The following is a 20,753-nucleotide window of genomic DNA, read 5'->3' on the forward strand; positions in this document are numbered from 1 at the left end:
CACAGCGTCCCCAGCGGGAATCGAACCCAGAAAATGTGCAAAACATACTCTCTCCCCGTGCCTTTGGCCTGGTGGAGACGATGAGTGAAGAATAGCTCTTAAAATAACCGTTTTGGGTGGTGTTGGGTGGACAAATGGGATAGTTGAATGAACACTGTACTGTGTCCATTTTCTATCTGTTTTATGTGCCTAAGAAAAATAAGTGTTCTATTTAGTCCTGACGTGATATCTTGCTGACATCATCCTCGGCAGTACAGCTTCCGGGACAGGGGAAGAGGAAAGAAATCACACCTGTGTGAAGTGAGGGGCACGCTCATCATCTTACGACTTACAACATCGGGGAGGGAATTAGGTGATGATGATGTAAAACAAACGGTGTCAAAAACAAACATTAAACTCTCTTTATTGTTAATGGGATGTAATGTTTGTGTTGGGGACAAAACAAACATTAATTTCTCTTCATTGTCAATGGCGTTTTTTAAAACAAACATTGAACTAAAAACAAGCATTCAACCTGTACACTTGATGGTAAACCATCGATATATTTTAGTCATGAAACGGAACATGTAGTTGTGCCGTCTTTCTCGTTTTCACACAAACAACAACAGCTAGAAAAAACGTTGATGGGCTATTCAAATCCAGTAATGTTTTCATCTGTGACAGCAATCGCCAAGAGGCGATTCGTTCACCGCTCCAATGGACACTTTTGTCACGGCGCGACGCAGAGCTGCCGAAATGACACGATTCAATCGACTCGAACGCTATTTTCGGGTTGCGTCTCTGAAATGCTGCTGTATATGTTTAATGGAGGTGTCAATGAGAAAACGTGTCCTTCATGGGTTTGTTTTTAACCCATTCTGAACGGGCACCCATTTTGGTGTCGGCATCATGTTGTGCTTTAGCTATTTAAAAATAGCAGATCTACAAGCTCATATCGCGCCACCGAGTGGCGCGATACGAGCTTGTAGGTCTGCTATTTTTGAAGAATCGAAGAGCGACTGACATTTTTAGAATCTGATCTCAGGTCAGAATGGGTTCATCAGGACCAGTGTGTGTCCGGCAGAAACCTCGTATGAAATCTGATCTCAGGTCAGAATGGGTTAAACACTGCCGTCACTCTTGGTTTTCCCTTATGAGTCATGGTTCCCTGGCTGTGTGTGTGCAGAAACATAATGGACTATATGCACACACGCCATTTTTGGAAAGAACTTTGGCCCCTAATTCCCTACTTCCTTCATGTTACCAATGACACTAATGAAGGTTCTGTTCCATTCTGGTCAGGGTGCTGCTGTTGTGCATGTTGGCTTACTGGAAACACTCTGCTACACCAGTGGGTCTCAAAGACCCCTTTTCCACCGGTTGGTTCCCAGTGGGAACCTGTTCAGTTCTTTTTGGTTTTTAGTCCATGAGCCAGAGGTCCAACATTTGTGGACGAACTATACACTATATTAAATTGTTTATAGGATCAATACAAGTAAATAAATACATGATAACCCTTCCACAGTAGTAGCTTTTTCATATTTTCTATTATTTTGCATATTTTCCTACATAATGCCTCATTTGCATATTAAAAAATGTAAAATTTGTAATACAATAAATCATTGTCTTCGTGTAAGTACTCAATTGGGGAAGTTTCATGGTGATAACAATCTAATATAGGTATGGTTTTGCCCACTCAATTCATAATTAACGTTTCAATTTTGGAGCTCTGGCTCATGGACTAAAAACCAAAAAGAACTGAACCGGTTCCCATTGGGAACCAACCGGTGGAAAAGGGGCCAAAGTGTTCTTGAGTGGGTTCCAAATGCCCCCGTATATGGGTATACGGGTCCATTTGATTCCAAAATCTTATATGGGGGTCCCTGGCATAATGTTTTCAAATGGGGGCTCCGTGGGAAAATAAGTGTCAATTTGGGGGTCCTTGACATGAAAACGTTTGGGAACAACTGATGTATATATTATAACATCACGTCAACGAGCGTCAGCTGGACCCCAGATATTAATTGGTTACAGTTCACAACTGTAACCAATTGATATTAATTCATTAACTGTTTGATTTAAGCAGATAATTTATTAACGGCAATGAATCGATTTTTTTTTTTTTTTGTTAATATGTAGTTTGAGTGTGCCAGGGTCATAGACGGACACCCTGGAGTGAATGGAAGTCCCATATGCAGCTTTTATTGATTAGCGTTTGTTTAGTTAATTAAGAAAGTAAAAACATTGCATTTCTCTTTTCCCTTTCTCGGATGCAGTTCATAGCCAAATAAGTTAATGTATTCATTGGCCAATCACACGGTTCACTGGGGGAGGTTCAGGAGATGCCTATGAACTCTGAACTCTGTAGGCTTGAAGACCGTCGTCTGTGATGGAACCAACCCCTTTATCTAAAGTGCTTTACAATGTGCACACACACACACACACACACACACACACACACACACACAAGCGCGCACACACACGCTGTAACTTGCTCTTGCATTGTGTGCAGTCAGCATGGTTGTTGTATTTTAATACCTGGGACATTTGTCGTGGAGGTATTCAGTGTTTTGCTATTTGTTGCGACAGTGCCTCAGCAACTACAGAGTTTTTTCAGATGATTGTATAGAGACTATAGTTCCTCTCCCCTCTGTTCCAATTAAACTACTGCTGTCACTGCTGACAGAATAGCTTGGGCTGAATGTAGAAATAATAATAAACATAATCGCCCATCCAACTTCTGACTATTGTACTGTACAACCTCCGGCTATTTTCAGCATGCAACCAAGCTTAAGATCAGTCATGGTGCCATCAAGGCCCACCAAATATAAAATGTATTCAACAAAATTGTCGATTAAAATCTTCTGACATTTAGTCGGCTAAAACTAAAACATTTCAGATTTTTTTGCTGTCAAAATCGATGAAAGATGATGAAGCAGAACGTGACTAAAAGGCATTTGTCAACTTCGCTCAGTTAAATAATGTCATTGCTGTCGCGCGAAAGTAGTGAAAATGGCTTCCCAACGAGCTAAATCGTGACACGCTGTGACAATTGTCGAATTGACGAAGAGCAAAGGAGGTGATGCCTGGTGTTGTGGAACAGCGTGTTTCGTCTTTTGACACCAGCACAGCTGGGGTGTGTTCCCACACCTTGATCACAATTCAAGGTCGTCGCCAAAATCCAAATCCCCCCCTCCAACCCCCCACCGTCCCACATGACACTGTGATATGGACGTGACAATGAGGGACGAGGGCGTGAGGGCACGGTGTGTCTTGTGCTGTCATGCGACACGTTCGAAAAAGTATAGCAAATGGTCCTCACTATCACTAATGATCATTGGTGGCGCTGCAGTAGCAAAACTAAAAGCTTTGCTTTGAACGAGCATCTTTCTCTTCTTCGACGGCGGCGGAGGCATTCTTGTTGTGTGCACATAGGATACTGGCAGCAGAAAAGTAGCCGCCATTTAGGTACTTGGCTCATGAATCGAGGTGGGCGTGATACTGTGCATGCGCGCAACACGTGCACAATCTGTGCATGTGCGTCACGCGTGATCCTGCCTAAACCAAATGCCAGAACGCCGCGCAATGCGACCAGTGCACCCCTGTACTGTCGGTGACAGTGAGTAATGAGTGTGTGACGAATGGAGTTTTGGAGGCATGCAGGAGGTTCCATGGCACGCAGAGAGAAGGTGCACGCATGTTGATGTGCCTGCATGGCACCCGTGGAGGTTGGAGCATTGCATGATGGGACATGAGTAACGTTCTCACTGTGGGAGAGATGGGTGGAGGGGCACCGAGTATGTGATTATTAACAAATTATTATTATTATTATTATTAACAAAGATTATAATAAAAATCTGCGTTTTCCCAACCTTTTCTGTGTTAGGGCCCACTTGAAAATCCCGATGCTTAAAGGTATATTCAGTGATTTCACTCAAAAAACCTTAGGTTTCGTTTTTGGCTGTGGGACCCAGCCTTTCGTCCAATCAGGATAGAGAGTCAAAAACGAAACCTATGGTTTTTTGACCCCCAGGGGTTAACTGGGGACAGGGAGGAACTCCTTATATGGCCAGCACACTCTATAGTAGGGAGGATTATCACAAAAAAACAAAAAAATAAGTGATATTTGAATTAAGTGAAATCACTGAATATACCTTTAAAGATGGGTGGGCCACGTGCATTTTCAGACCATATTTATTTATGATAAGTCCTGATGAAAAAAGCTGTAACATTTTTTGCAACATATATATATATATACTTTTTTTTTAATACTAATGTTAAGGTATTATCATTAAAAGTGTTTATCAAGTATTTTGGGAGCAAGTAGCAACTTACAATACCATCAAGGGCTCACAACTTGTGAATTGCTGATATTACGTACAAGTGTTGCAAAAGTGAACATATCACAGCTTAAGAACAGGCACATATATAATTGACTGAAAAAGACTATTTTTGTTTTTGTTGCAGTGATTCAGTTCGGGGCTGAAGTCGACGGCTACAGTCCTAAAAAAAGGCTGTCCTCAACCGAACTGGAACATTTAGAATCCCGGGGCTCTGTGTGCGTGTGTGCGTGTGTGCGTGCGCCGTGCGTGCATGCGTGCGCGTGCATGTGTCTGTGTGTGTGTTGTCTCTTTTCTTGTGAAGAGACTGATGCCGCCCTTACACAGCCAGAGTGCAGTAACTACATTTTTGGGGACATTGACTTATTTATCCGTCTCAAAGGTCAGCCTTTATGATATTGGGGGATAAACAACATTTTCATTTACCTCATGGGCCATGAGGTCATTCTACAGCGGAGGTGGAAATAGGCCTTAGGGCATTATTTTGCTTTCATCATCTGTGATATTGTTGTAGTTGTAGTTTTTTGAGTGGTGCAACCACTCCAAGGAACAGCAATGTCCGTGTTCATCTATGTACCTGTGTGTCCGCCTATATGTTGGTTAATGAGCATGAGTATGACTATTAGTACCAGTAGGGGCGCTGTTGTGCCAGAAACAGAGAGAGAGTGCTGCACTGTTGCCTTCTAATGAGAGAGAGAGAGAGAGAGAGAGAGAGAGAAGGGGGGGGGGGGCACCACTCAGTGATTTTTTTAGTGCTGATGTGCCATTTACAATTTAGCAGTCGCTCTTATCCAGAGTGACTTACAGTAACAAGGTGAGCCTCAGTAACCTATAGGCTCTTATCCAGAGTGACTTACAGTAACAAGGTGAGCCTCAGTAACCTATAGGCTCTTATCCAGAGTGACTTACAGTAACAAGGTGAGCCTCAGTAACCTATAGGCTCTTATCCAGAGTGACTTACAGTAACAAGGTGAGCCTCAGTAACCTATAGGCTCTTATCCAGAGTGACTTACAGTAACAAGGTGAGCCTCAGTAACCTATAGGCTCTTATCCAGAGTGACTTACAGTAACAAGGTGAGCCTCAGTAACCTATAGGCTCTTATCCAGAGTGACTTACAGTAAGCAAGGTGAGCCTCAGTAAACCAAGAACCTAGCATCAGTCTATTCTATACAATGTAATTTAAAAAAATAAATCGTGCACCATCTGTCATTACATTTGAACCCTTTTGCATGAGAATACATGGCCGCCAAGTCTACTGTATGTCAAGTGCAACGGGCTATGGTGGAGTGGAGTGGAGTCTGAAGAGGTGCATTCTTCAGATCAAAATAATCTATGAATAAATCAATCGACACACTTTCATCGCTTATTATGCCAATGAATAACCCATTTGGCTGGCCATAGTTGAAACACTTTAAAGCCTTTTGTATCCTTTTAATCGCTTTGCTTCTTTGTATATCCTGCACTCTGTCTGCCAGCTGATGGTCTGTAATGCGTTCCGTTTCTCGCGAAAAGACACTGGTCTGGAAGCAGCTGCTCTGCTTCAAACAAGAAGCTCTACACTTCATTCACGTGCAGTCTAGTGCAGATGTGACTGTAGAGTCTATACAGCCACATCTGCACTCTAGACTGCAAGTGAATGAAAGGCCACAGCAGCAAGGCTGTGGTCCACGTGACAGGTGCCAACTAGCCGCCACGGAGCTGTCACGGCCACTGATGCTCTTCGGTCTTTAACCCATTCTGACCGGGCACCCATTTTGGTGTCAGCATCATGTCGTGCTTTAGCTATTTAAAAATAGCAGATCTACAAGCTCATATCGCGCCACCGAGTGGCGCGATACGAGCTTGTAGGTCTGCTATTTTTGAAAAATCGAAGAACGACTGACATTTTTTAGAATCTGATCTCAGGTCAGAATGGGTTCATCAGACCAGTGTGTGTCCGGCGGAAACCTCATATGAATCTGATCTCAGGTCAGAATAGGTTAAGCATGCTTAGCAGCTGTCACCTTCACATGCCTCTCCCTCAGGTCAACAATCATTTGTCTATACGACACAGTCAGGGATGACCTGTCACCTCCATGGTCTGTGTGTGTGTGTGTGTGTGTGTGTGTGTGTGTGTGTGTGTGTGTGTGTGTGTGTGTGTGTGTGTGTGTGTGTGTGTGTGTGTGTGTGTGTGTGTGTGTGTGTGTGTGTGTGTGTGTGTGTTGGGGTGAGGTGTTTGCCTACATTTCCATTTTTGCTGATGTATGTGTTAGTATGTGTAACGTATGTGTGTGAGCACATGTTTGTGTTTGTGTCTGAGCGTGCAAACCTGCAAAATGCAGGTTTCTGCATTTTGCTGTGAATGTTGCTGTGTGTGCGTTTGTGTGTGTGCGTGTGCGTGTGTTTTAGCAAATAATTTCACCAAACCGATCTATCAAGTAACCAATCTATTTTTTCCTAATGATGGTAATCATCATGTTCAGTCATTACGAAAATTACAATTCAGTGGTTATCGTGGAAATTCCACATTATTTGTCTCGAATCACTCTTGACGTGGTTTAATGATAATTGTATGCATGCTCGAGAACAGACCTCAGTAAAGTGTAAAGTCTGTGGCTGTACATTAGACAGTCGTATTACATATTAATAGTATGATGTATTAGTTTAATTTATAATTGAGATGTAAATTGGTTTCACATGCAATGAATCGATGAACCACATGAACCCCATTTTATACTTCATCATACTTGGGAATAGGTAAATGGTGCATTTATATAGCGCTTTTAGCCAACGCACTTTACAATGTGCTTGACATTCTGGCATTCGACACACATTCACACACTGGTGGCAGGAGAAACCATGCAAGGCACCAACCTGCTATCAGGAGCAGTCCTGTTAGGGGATCAGTAGCCTCGGTACCAGGCTTTCATTTTTGTTGGTGCAAAAATGTAAAGCCTGGAGGAACGCATTGGCCGCTCTGGTCTAAAAGTGGGAGTCAACCCTTCCGGGTGGGCGTCGCTCCAAATGATGTGACGTAGCGCTGCACAAAGGGGGGAGAGGAGGGGCCGGGGGTGACGGACAGATCGATGAGATCCAATCAGGGCGTGCGCAAATCTCAGCCGCGACCCGCCCCTCTAGACCAGAAACCTAACACGTTAGCTCAGGCTAGGGGCTCAGTGTCTTGCTCAAGGTCACTTCGACACTAACGCAGGGGGAGCGCCGGAGATCGAGTCGGGAATCTTCCGCTTTCGACTGCCACCTTTTTACCACAAACTTCATACAGTGTCTTGCAATGTTGTGCACAGTGAAATAGCAGATCTACACACTCTCAGAGTGTCACATTGCGACGCATTATGGGCTTATTGATCCGCTATTTTCTGCATTCACTACATTGTGGCTGATGTCATATTTTCTTCACAATCATATGGTTTCATTCATGTCCAACACATTAACGTTTTCATAATGATTAAACATTTTAATTAAAATGGTGAAAATGGCAATCTACATTATTTCGAATATGACTACTGTGCATTATTTAGAGCCTATTACAATGAGGTCCAATTGAGCACATTTTTTCATGAAGAGTAACCGTTTCGGATAGGTTTCCGCCTGTCAGTGATGATATATATCTTAATCTGATCCTAATCCTAATCTACTAGATGAAGTTCAAGTTGTCAGCGCAATAACCCTGTCAATGCCAGGCACGCTGATAAGGCTTATTGTTATTGCCATGACCTTGGCTGCACAGTAGCCTTACAATGGCATGCTCAGCCACTATACGTCAACACGAGATAAGAGATTACTAACTAGACAGAGGCTTCTGACGGCGAGGGCGCCCCGGCAAAACAAATAGAAAATAACGTGCATTCATTTTCCATCACACAGAACATGATGCCGAGCAGTGGTGGGAAAAGTACTCAGATTTGTCTTACTTAAATTAAAAGTAAAAGTAGCAATACATATAGAAATACTGCTTTTGTTGCGTTCGTTTATGTGTCTCATTGACTACAATGGAAGTCAATGAGAACCTATTTTTAATTTTCTTAAATTTCTAATAAACGACACCACGGAGTGAAATAATTCATGGAATGGACTAGTTTGCCCACAATAAGGTAAGAAAACACTCAAACCCAAACCTCTAAAAAAGTGGTCTTATACCCTTTAAGTGGAGTACTTGAGTAAATGTGCTTTTGTTACTCGTCTTTCCTCCAGCGATGGGCAGGCAGTCAGTCAGTCCATTCTGTGAAGATGCTCCACTTGTGAGCTCAGCTTTCTTTGATGTGTGCTGCAGTAAACACAGACTGCTCTCTCCCCCGACCACGCTCTCCTGCGGGGAGGAACAGCCTCAAGCACAACATTACTAATGAGCACATTACAGAGAAGCCATTGAGTGAAAACGCTACAAATGTAAATGAAGTCTTCTGCTTGTGTTATGTCCGCACTGGGGAGATATATTCGCCTCGGGAGCTTTATATTCCTATTAATCTCTTTTTTGCTTGATGTGCATGTGTTGATGTACATGATGTGTGCGTGCGTGCGTGCGTGCGTGCGTGCGGAACAAAGCTGCTGTCACTCTTACAGAAATAAAAGGACAGGATTTGGTTTCATAACACCCTACAGTAGCTTCCTTCTGCAACGTCACTATTGAGAGACCAGTCTCGAGCTCTGCAGAACTCCATCTCTATATTAGGGTGTGCGGCAAGTGGCAACACATACACGGTAGCATGCATACATATACATACTGTACATACATACATACATACATACATACATACATACATACATACATACATACATACATATGGTCCATAAGCCGGTGGCCATCTTGGGGGACTCCAACTTAAATAGAATTCCACCATCACACCACACTGACCTCCAGATAGACAGCTACCCTGGGGCGACCTTCAACCACCTGACCAAGGTTTTGGAAAAGGCGGAGGTTCACCCCAGGGTAGAAGAAGTCATTCTCTCGGTGGGCATCAACTGCAAGGACAATGATACAGACCAGACCTCCTATAGGCAGCTTAATGGGATGCACAAGGAGGCACAACGGACCTTCCCAAACGCCACCATCCATATTCCCCTCATCAACTTCTCCCAGTTCCTAACAGTCAAACAGAAAAAGAACCTCACACTCATGAACCAGTACATCTCCACACATTTCCCATACATCCCACCAGTTGACCCCGAGCAGTTTCACACAGAACCCGATAACATACACTGGACACACAACACAGCAGTCAAAATATTCAACCACTGGTGCACACATTTAAATTTTCTTTAAACAGGAGCCGAGGCCTGGATTCCTGCCCTACCTCTCCCCTTCCTCTGGCACCTGCCTTGTTCCCAACAGGCTCCTCTCCTCCTCCTCCTCCTCCTCCTCCTCCTCCTCCTCCTCCTCCTCCTCCCCCCTCCCCCCTCCCTCCCCCCTCTCCCACACCGTCCACCACCATTCTTCCCCCCTCTTCCTCTTCCTCTCAACGTCCAACAGCCCTTCAGTCCCTCCGACCAGCACCTGACCCCCACTCCAATGTGTTGAACCTGTCCAGGTCCGTCCGTCTCACGGCCGCAGAGGCCCAGTTGCTGGAGAGGGGTCTCGCCTACATTCCTCGACCCACAGGGACAGATTGGGAGGCACTTCGAAGGGACACACACAGATACCATAGGAGACTTAAACTAATAGACTTTTTCCAAAACACACAGACAGACGGACGTACACCTTTTGTCCTGCCCTCCACTTGGGAGCCAAAACTCTCCCAGGTGGACGGCAGGATACGAGACCTCATACAGCTAGATAACCATACACTTAATCAGTACCACCCACCACCAGACAGACCTGACAACCTGACCACAGACGAACGGAACAGCATCACAACACTGCGGAACAACACCCGAATAGTTATTAAACCAGCTGATAAAGGTTCAAAAATAGTCATTCTAGATAATTTCCAATACACATATGAAGCCAACAGACAACTTTCCAACACTAGATACTACACTCACATAGCAGCCAGCATACAACCACAGACTCAGATCAAACTCAGACAAATCATTACAACACTTTATCACCAAAATTACATCACCTCCAAACAACGCGACTTCCTCTATGGACCCGATAACCCCAGACCTAGGATTTTCTATCTACTACCCAAAATCCATAAGGATCCCCAGACTTGGACTATTCCCTTCGAGGTGCCTCCCGGCAGACCCATAGTGTCAGACTGCAGCAGTGAGTCCTACCACATAGCACAATACATAGACCACTTCCTCAACCCCCTCTCCACCATACACGCCAGTTATTTAAGAGACACATATGATTTCCTGGAAAAAATCAAGCCCATAGCCGTGCCACCACACACATACATTTTCACCATAGACATTGACAGCCTTTACACTAACATACATACAGCCACTGGCTTACAGGCAGTTAGAAACCTTTTCCAGACACACCCGGACAACACTAGACCAGACAATGCCATTTTACAACTATTAGAACTTAGTCTTAATTGCAATGACTTCACATTTAATAACAAACATTACTTACAGATAGAGGGCACAGCTATGGGCAAGAAATTTGCACCCGCTTATGCTAACATATACATGAGTGAGTGGGAGAGAGAGGCCTTGGCAAAGTGTCCACTACAACCTACCATGTATTTCAGATTTTTAGATGACATCATAGGACTCTGGCCACACACCTTACAACAGTTTGATACATTTTTACAGATTTTGAACACACACCATGCTTCCATAACCATCAAACACATAATTCATCCAACAGAGATTAACTTCCTGGACACCACCGTATTTTTTCATACAATAGATCCTACACATAAACAACTACTGACAAAAATTTATTTTAAGGACACAGACACACACGCACTACTCCATAAACACAGCTACCACCCAAAGCACACATTTGCAGGAATCATCAAATCACAAATCATTCGGTTTTTCAGGATTTCATCCAATAGGGAACACTTTACTCAGGCCACACACACACTCTTTACAGTCCTCCGAAGGAGAGGTTACAGCAAAAGGTTTTTGCGTACCATCAGGAGCAATGCCCTGGCCTCTCTCTCCCCCGCCCAGCCACTCTCCACAAACACTCTGCCTCCTACCTCTAACCCTCTCACCCCCATTCCTCACCCTAACCTCAATCCTAGCCTTCTTCCCCAGCCACCTCAGCCTCTCTCTAGCGCGGGGATAGGGACGGACCTGGACGGGGCCCACACATTACCCTCTCCTCTAGGTCTTCCCTCCTCTAACTCTTCTTCTCCCACCATCCAGGCCATCGGCTCCTCTACCATTACAACACTACTCCCATTCATAACCACATTTTCACATACACTCCAACCACTACACCACAAATTTAAACAGAATTTCACCACCACACAACAATCCTACCCCCCATTACAAACACATTCAGTAATTTCAGCACTTAGACGGAACAAGAACCTGGGTGACCTCCTTGTGCATTCCAAATTTTCCACTTTACCTCCCAAGCCCCCACAGCCTCATACACTCCATTTCAAACCCCGCAAATTCATCAATAACCCCCATAGTCACACTTCCTCCCCCATCACGGATCCCCTGTCTCTGACCACACCCAATATAGTCTACATCATCACCTGCACACAATGTCACAAACACTACATAGGAGAAACCGGACACACACTAGAAACACGCCTCAAACAACACTTATATCACATCCAACGAGCAGACATACACACAACTCTGTACACACACTTTCAATCCCATCCTATCGCTAACCTCATCATTTCAGGTCTGGAATGTGGAGTCCGTTGGACCAGTGGACAGCGGAAACTCATGGAACACAGATGGATAAAAAAACTACAAACTGTAACACCCACTGGTCTTAATGAAAGAAGTTGATTTTTATCCCCTTCCTGTTCATTTTTATGTAAATAAATAAATGGTATCCAGGCCTTGCTGTGAACTTTTACTCCTGTTTGGTTTTAGGTTGTTTTATTAATGTCCTTTTTTTATATCCATTTTACCATTGGGTTTTAGAATATGGTTTAGGTATGCGGTCTAGCTTAAACTTGGACTCAGGGGGGTGGACGCCTCTGCCTTGCATAGTCCCCAGTGAATAGGCAGTTGGCCCTTCACTGGTAACCCTATTTTGGACTCATTTTAAATATAGGAAGGTATTGCGGGCAGGGATTTTTACCAAAAAGCCCCCCCCCCCCCCCCCCCCCTTTTAAAATACACACACACATACATACCTACATACATACATTTCAGACGTTTTAGCAGTTTTTAAGGACCCACTTTTAGGCCAGTGCACCAGAGCAAATTCTTGCCTTTTTTTAAACCCTACCCATTCCAACCAAATACATACATACATACATACATACATACATACATACATACATACATACAGGTCTAGCTTAACTTGGACTCAGGGGGGTGGACGCCTCTGCCTTGCATAGTCCCCAGTGAATAGGCAGTTTGCCCTTCACTGGTAACCCTATTTTGGACTTATTTTTAAATATATGAAGGTATTGCGGGCAGGGATTTTTACAAAAAGCCCCCCTTTTAAATACATACACACATACATACATGTATACATTTCAGAAGTTTTAGCCGTTTTTAAGGACCACTTTTAGGCCAGTGCACCAGAGCAAGCGCTTGCCTTTTTTTTAAACCCTACCCATTTTAACCAAATACATACATACATACATACATTTCAGAAGTTTTAGCAGTTTTTAAGGACCACTTTTAGGCCAGTGCACCAGAGCAAGCGCATACATCTCAAAGTAGGCTCATCTTGGTGAATATATGGTGAGTGAATCATGGCTGATTCATTGCATTGCTTTTGACAGTTGGGAGGAATTGTTATTCAAATCTTCACTGCATAAATTGTCCCACTGTATGACACAGAGTAAGTTTGGTCAGGTTTTATTTGAGGCATTCCAATCATACTATTAATCCCCGGGGTGGCATGAGGGAGGTTCCTGGTTTGATTCTGGCTCCTCCTGGCATGGTGTCGAAATGTCCTTGAGCAAGACATTAAACCACCTCTCTGGGTGCTGTTCAACATTGCACCCTAATTGTTCAATGCAGAGGACACATTCCAGTTTTGTGTCAACAAAACATTCCCTTTTCTTTTCCATAAAACATGGTTAGTAGGGCGGCACGGTGGCACAGTCGGTAATGCTGTCGCCTCACAGCTAGAAGGTCCTGGGTTCGATTCCCGCTGTGGGCATGTTCTTTCCTCCACGTCATCAGTGCCCATACCCGAGGCGGGGTTAGCCAAAGGGCCCCTCTGTGTGGAGTTTGCATGTTCTCCCCGTGTCCCCCAGGGTAGGTACCCTCACAAAAAACACTGGGTGAAAAAATGGGTTAGTTAATCATGGTTTAGTTCAAAATTATATACAAAATATTGAAAAACATGGTTAGTGAGTGATTTTGAATGAGTGAGTGAGCTTTATCAAAGTCTATTTGGTTGTTGCTTTGTCCAGTCAGTGAAACCTTGTTAACGAGGATGTGTCAATCACTTACAAGTGTCTGATCGATCAGTTTAAAGATGGAGTGCCATGATTTTTTTGCAAACTAAAACATGATCAGGTCTTATTGTTATATAAGGAGGAAGAATGTTTTCAAAATAGTGTACAGTATTTGTTAAAATGTCGTTTTTTTATGTGTTTTACCAGTTCATTAAGTATGCCTGGTTTGCCTGGTGGGTGGTGATGGGTGGTGAATGATCCACCTGAACTTAAGCCGCACCCACAGCTGTAGTTGTATGATAAAGGGGGAGGGGTTAGGGGAGGGGCTGATAATGTGATGACACTATGTTTTTTTCATTGGCAGGTTTGACTGTCAAGGGTTCAGCCTCCAGGAAGAAACCCTAAATACAAAGGGAATACATCATTGCACAAATTGTGGCACTCCCATCTTTAAGTTCTTCTCAGGTCACTGTTGCCTTATATCTAACACAATGGCCATGAGTTTAAACCCTAATGATTTTTTTTCCCTCTCTGCTAAATAGTTTCTTTATATACTTTGCAACTCATAGTTTATGTTTTAAGCTGTCACAGCTTTAGCCACCAGTGGGTATCCTGTTTCTTGGAGTTTTCATGGACAGAGAATCTTTTGGGATATAGGTTGATTTGGCTGTTCTAGTCTGCCTGCAGGCTTGTACTGCATTTGAAGCATTTCTTAAAATACTCTGTTGGCTCAGTCACACTCTGGCAACTTGCGATTCTGTGTTATTACCGTTCAGAAGGTGGGAAGTTAATATTTACTATGATGCACACACAGCTGCTGTGCAGCGCTGCGCCCCGATGACGATGATGGTTTGTGACTCAGTCAATTTTCTGATCCAGAGCAGGTTGACATTCACTGACAACCAGGTTCTGTTATTGTTTTGGTTGCATTTTACACAAATTAGGCCCCGTCAGACTGAAGCCTCTTTGACACACTGGGGTTGAGCTGTCAGAAATGAGACGGGTATCGTCCAAACTATGACAAATGACTGAAGGACTGAGAATTTACATCTACTGTATGTAGGTACCTATAGTACTACTGAATGAGTTCCACGATTTATCTCCTATCTGTGACAGGAACAGGTTTAAACAAAATGAAATGGCTAGATTATCAGACATTTTTTTTCTATGAATAACCAATCTGAGAACCCATCGTCAAAAAAGAAAGGAAAAACAGTGCCCTCTTTTCCTTTAATTTGACGTGAGTCAACAGTGTGTCTTGAGAGACTAGTGAATAACTTGCGAGAGGATATTTTCTGACTTGAGGCCGATCATGCACACGTATCAAACACCAATCAAGCAAATGTTTGGTCGTTTTTTTTAGGCCACCACAATGCTTTTCCAATGGGAGTCATATGGTTTTAATTGACATAACATTTGTGTTTGACTGCTGATTGATGGTGCTGTTCTGCCCTCTCCCTCATCAAACAAAAATGTTTGGTCAAACCATGTGACTCTCATTGGAAAAACATTGTGGTGGCCTAAAAGAAAAACTAAAAAACTACCAAACATTTGTTTGATACGTGTGAATGAGGCCTCACAGGCTGTAATCAAACCTTGATCACGATCAAGAGGTGCATTTCACCCCAAAAGTGCTTTCACCCGAAATATCATTATGCAGTCAGAATTCCAGAAATAAGAATACATTATTTGTCAATAATCCATTTCTCCAATGTTGCATCATAGCTTCAATATTTCACATTAAACCTTTCATTTGAAAATGGACTCCGTAATGGACTCTGAAAACTGTGCATGCTGACCGTGTGCTACCTTAGAGAGCAGGTTTACATTACAGTTTACAGGTGATGAAAAGTACTGACTTTTAGACAGGGAAAAAAGCTACAACAACCTGATTAACGGGTTACCATATTAACCTGCTTCTGGCCTTGCACCTGCCTATATTTCCGACCTCGTGCCCACTTGCTTTTGAAAGGTGCTATAAATAAAGATTATTAGTAGTAGTAGTAGCAGTAGCAGCAGCTGTTGCAGGGGCCTCCCTACTAGTAGTAGTAATTGTAATTGTTCCCACTTCCCAGTGTGTGCGCTCACTGCACTAGCAGCGCTGACAGTTGCGGTTGCATCATTGTATAGCCAATGCTGCCTTCCAGTTATACCTTAAAGTAAAACATTGTTTAATCAAGCAAGCTGCTTTTGTGTATTTTCTACTTGGCTGTGTATGCTGTTCACGCTTTGAAGTCCGATAATACACACTGAAAATATATAGCACCTCGTCGCACCTTAAAACCTCATTTCACATAAATATTATATTTGATAAAAATGTGAATATTTTGTGCCCTAAAGATATTACTATGTCAACCTATAAATACATGTACCTATTTTTTTTTTTTTTTTTTTAAGATATTTTTTTGCGGCTTACGCCTTTTATTGATTTTTTAAGGGACAGATAGTAGGCTGACAGGAAACGGGAGAGAGATGGGGGGATGACATGCGGTAAAGGCCGTGTCGGGTTCGGGAGTCGAACCCGCGGCACACCGCGACTGGATCACCAGTCCGGTGCCCAGACCGTTACGCTACGGCCTGGGCCATGTACCTATTTATTATATCTTTATTTCAGCTAATGTGTCTAATATGCAAATTACCTCATTAACTATGCGCAGTACAAGAAATATTGTCCCGAGCAGAATTAGATTCTATGTAAAAAATCATATTAGAAACAACACCCGGCAATCAGGTTGTTATAGCCTTTGCCCTGTCTATTTAAGACACATCGCGCTATTTGAAAATAAAGTTTCAGCATTAGCGAGGTTTCCATTGCATGGATTCAACTGCTATTAAGATGGAGATTATTATGATTTGATTATCATTTTATCTTCAGAGGCAGGACTCCCACCCACAGCTCATGATTCCATAAAGAAGCATGTGGCTGCCTGGTTCTCTATAGAGCTTTGATAAGCCATGGGAGATGTTTCTGTGTAGACCTCCACTGCTCTCACAGGCTGTGCTAATCTATAACATGCCCGTGGGCTATTGATTTGCTGAGCGTGCGTGTGTGTGCGTGCATGCGCAAGCTACAATCGTTGTGTAGTGTATTAAAATACCATACAGGAGAGTAAATGTGCACGGCAGACAGACGACGAGATGATGTTCCTTGATGTTTATTTCAGAGTACACAGCACAGCAAACAGCATAGGTCCGACGGCCTTACGCCGTCGGGGAGAATGACCCAGTTACATTGAATGTCATGGAATTAAGTACAGTTTCACAAACTGAGGTGAGAATGTAGGCGTGTTCACTGTTCCTCTGAAGACCCCTTGATCAACCATATGCTCCCATGCAGCTATCAACACCAATTCTATTTTTACACAAATTGCAGCAGGAACAGACAGCAAACCGTAAACAAACCATCGACACCCCAACTTTGAATAACAAAGACAGCTGGCCTTGGAGCAGGCCTTAGAGACCAACTGACTTAGCACAGAAATGTATAGTCTTGACATAAAATATTGCAAATATGGACTAAAATGGATACCACAGTTGCAAATGTTTCAAGCGAATTATGGAAACAATGTCTCAGTTCAATTAGCTTATTTCTATCTATTTCTATCTATCTGTCTATATCCGTCTATCCGTCTGTCCGTCTATCCGTCCGTCTATCCGTCTGTCTGTCTGTCTGTCTGTCTGTCTGTCTGTCTGACTACAGTAAGGCAGGCCTATCTGTCCATTTCCATGTATTTGTTTATTTCTAATTATGCACAGATGACAACCTATCCTAGCAGGATGAAAAATGACATGGCTGGTAGCGGCTCTCTCATGAGGACGCCTCACGTTACAACAACCTAACACATTTTTTGTCAGCGGTCGGAAAAGAGAATTGCGTCGATTTCTCATCACTCTCTGTGTCCCCGTGCATCGATCTACAGCCTCATTAATTCACTGAATGCTTCAATGAATCCCTCCATTTATTATGAATGTTCTTCTTAATATGCAACCTTGATGACGGCAGAGGGGTAGAAATTAAGTGTTTCAGAAGTATTAGAGATGGTGATATTAGACTAGACATTTTGTGACTGGTGGTTATATAATACTTGGAATTTATACTGAGCTTTTCTAAGCACTCAAAGATGCATGTTGTTGTTGCTGCCAGAATCTAACTTATATACAGCTCTATTGACTTTTGGTCAATACACACATTCTCCTGCTAGTGAATCTGAAATGCCAGGACAACATGATCACTGATAGAAGTTATTCCATCATGCTAGATGACAACATACTACAAAAAATATCTTTAAAGATTAAAGAAAGTAGCCTAAATGAAAGTCAATTTGATGTTCTCTGCATCTCCTTTCCTTTGTGCTTCACCAAAAGTAACGAACTGTGATCCACAAACTGAAGAACCTTCTTAAAATTAACCCCCTGCCATGAATAAATACATATATAATGCATTTCAGATGTTAATAACTACATTCTGCCTTGTTACTATTGATCTTCTATGTTTTTGTGTGAATATTATCTATTTGTCATTGTCCGCATGTATAATATCAATATGTGATGCTGAATATAACCTTGTTAAATTATGAAAAAAGAGAGATGACCTAATGACTCACCACGGGATACTGACAAAAACACCACACAGGTCTCACATTTCAAAGTCTCGAGCTACAGTCAGTCCAGTAATTTTTAGTCGATTTAAAAACAAAGCAATGTAACTGAGCATGGAACTTCAGGCTGTAGTGAAAATGTCTTTTAGAGAATTAGCCACATGGTGGATATGCCACGGCCCAGCTGCATTGTGGGTGAAAAGCACCTTTTGATGTAGTCCAACATCCATGACCTTGGCTTCTCTCCTGTAAGCACATCAGTGTTTACGCTTACAGAGTAAAATCAATGGCCGCTTTGGCAATGCAAGCATGGACTAACACATGCCTGAAGCTGTTGCTTTACTGTCTCCAGTGTGTGTGTGTCTGTTGTTCACATGTTGGCCAATGAAGGCGAGTTAAGCCTCTTTTATATTGTCTAGACCAGCCCTGTGAGACTTTTCTTTTTAACTCATTGATAAAATAAGTAATTTCTCTCACAGCACAGGCTGTGAACCACTCCTGACATTTCTATAAAGCTTTCTATTCACCCTATTGCCATGGAGACTATTTGAACCGATATATTGAGTATAAATGTCCAGAACTGAGACATACAGCAATGATTCTCAGACTTGTTTTTAATTGAAGGATGCCCAGATTGACACATTAGCCCAGCGACTATTTTGTATCCTTTTTTTGTTTGTTTTTCATCTCTGACCAAGCAGTCAAAGTATAAGGTTTTCAAACTCAAAGGTTTTTTTAATTAGAAAAAAGAAAGTAACAAATGATTCACAATCATTATCTTTTAACATTATATTGCCCTTAAACTAGGTCAACAGCAGAACTTGATGGTGTCATGGCAACAGAATGACTTGAACTGAACCTGCAGGCATTGTCTTTTAGAGCAGGGGTCTTTTTTTCAGCCCATGAAGGACCCTATAGCTTAGAGAGATGAAGCAGGGACCCCTATACTGTACACAATTGTGTTTGTCAAAAGGCCCATGGAGACTCACTGCCAATCAAGGCTGAGTGGCTGGCAGCTTGCTCACTGCACACAGGTGTGGGAGGCCGAGGCTACAAGTAGGACTAGCTGCACTCATTCATTCAAGCATGCTAGATCACCACACCAGCTTGTTGTCCACCACCCTCCAGAATATCGGAAACTGCCCATAGATCCGAAGTCCCGTTAGTCCGAACATGCACTGCTCCCGTGCTTGCGGTTAGGTTTAGGTTTGCTCCCGTGCTTGCGGTTAGGTTTAGGTTAGGGTTAGAGATATAGGGATAGTAATTTCGGAACAATGAACCTTCTGACTAATGACACGGCACCCAGAATATCATCTCTCTCCACCCAACTGTGTGCGTCCATGTGCGCTGATTTTACTTTTACATATATTTCTATAGTTTCATAGCCTTGTTTGACAGCACTTTCATGTCAACTTGGCCTTTCACTCTTTACTTAGTCTGCTCCTTTTCCCCCTCTACTAGTAGGCTACACCAAACCTCTGTTGAAAATAGCCGATCTACAAGCTCACAACGCCTCGTGCTGCAAGCTGTTGTGAGCTTGTAGATCTGCTATTTTTGGCTAAAGCTATATCACACAACGATTTGGCAGCCCCCCTGTACAAACTCTGAGACCACCTAGGATCTCGGACCCCCCCCAAATTTAAGACACATGCTCTAGAGGATTATAAATTCAGTATGCTCACGGGCAGTAATCAACAGCAGTACTTTAAACACCCATTGCATTAACTACAGCAGATAATTATTACAGTTGATTCAACAAAGGATATGTAATGGCATGTCATGACCAGCAGTTCAAAGGAAGTCATTTTACATCACACATTAATAGGAGGCATAATATAGCAAATCGTTATATAATTACAAAAATCACTCTTTTTAAAATAAAAGTAAAGTTAATGGGTGGCGTTATTCAATGATAATTGTTATCGTTAGATAGTTTTAGTTAGCACAGCCTCTTATAATGGAGCAACATCATTCAAAGTTAATGAGAGAAAAAGACCATCTATTTTTAGAAGCCTTGAGTGATTGGCGTTGTCAACTTGCTGCATACAGGCTGACTGATGCCTGCTAAGAGACACTCAGTGCTGCATCTCGCTTCAATCAGAATCTGCATCATCTGCCTATGCGTCTCTTGGGTTTGCCTCAGTTTTCTCCATTTCTCCATTTTTAGCCCAAGTATCTCAGGTCTTTGCACAAAGAAATAATGCTTCGTAGCAGATATGACACCTTCTTCAAGTAACCTGGTCAGACATATTTCAGTGAAGTAGTAACCGGGTCAGGGTTAGGGTTGTGATCCTTTTGGAATGTAACATTCTGGTTCCCTAACGTCCCTCTTAACGGTATGATTCCTTAAAGATTCCTTCTGAATTCCGATTCCTTTCCCTTT

General features: G+C 42.8%; 1 protein-coding gene across 1 annotated transcript in view; it reads left to right on the plus strand.

Moving 5' to 3' along the window:
• nrg3b (neuregulin 3b) overlaps positions 1–20,753 on the plus strand; it is a gene marked incomplete at both ends in the record, with an annotated part of 279,986 nt that overhangs the window by 149,762 nt on the left and 109,471 nt on the right. The gene's annotated exons all lie outside the window — the stretch shown is intronic.

The sequence above is a fragment of the Protomyctophum parallelum genome (assembly GCF_964188405.1).
Source record: "Protomyctophum parallelum genome assembly, chromosome: 17".
In the NCBI taxonomy this organism is placed as follows: Eukaryota; Metazoa; Chordata; class Actinopteri; order Myctophiformes; family Myctophidae; genus Protomyctophum; species Protomyctophum parallelum.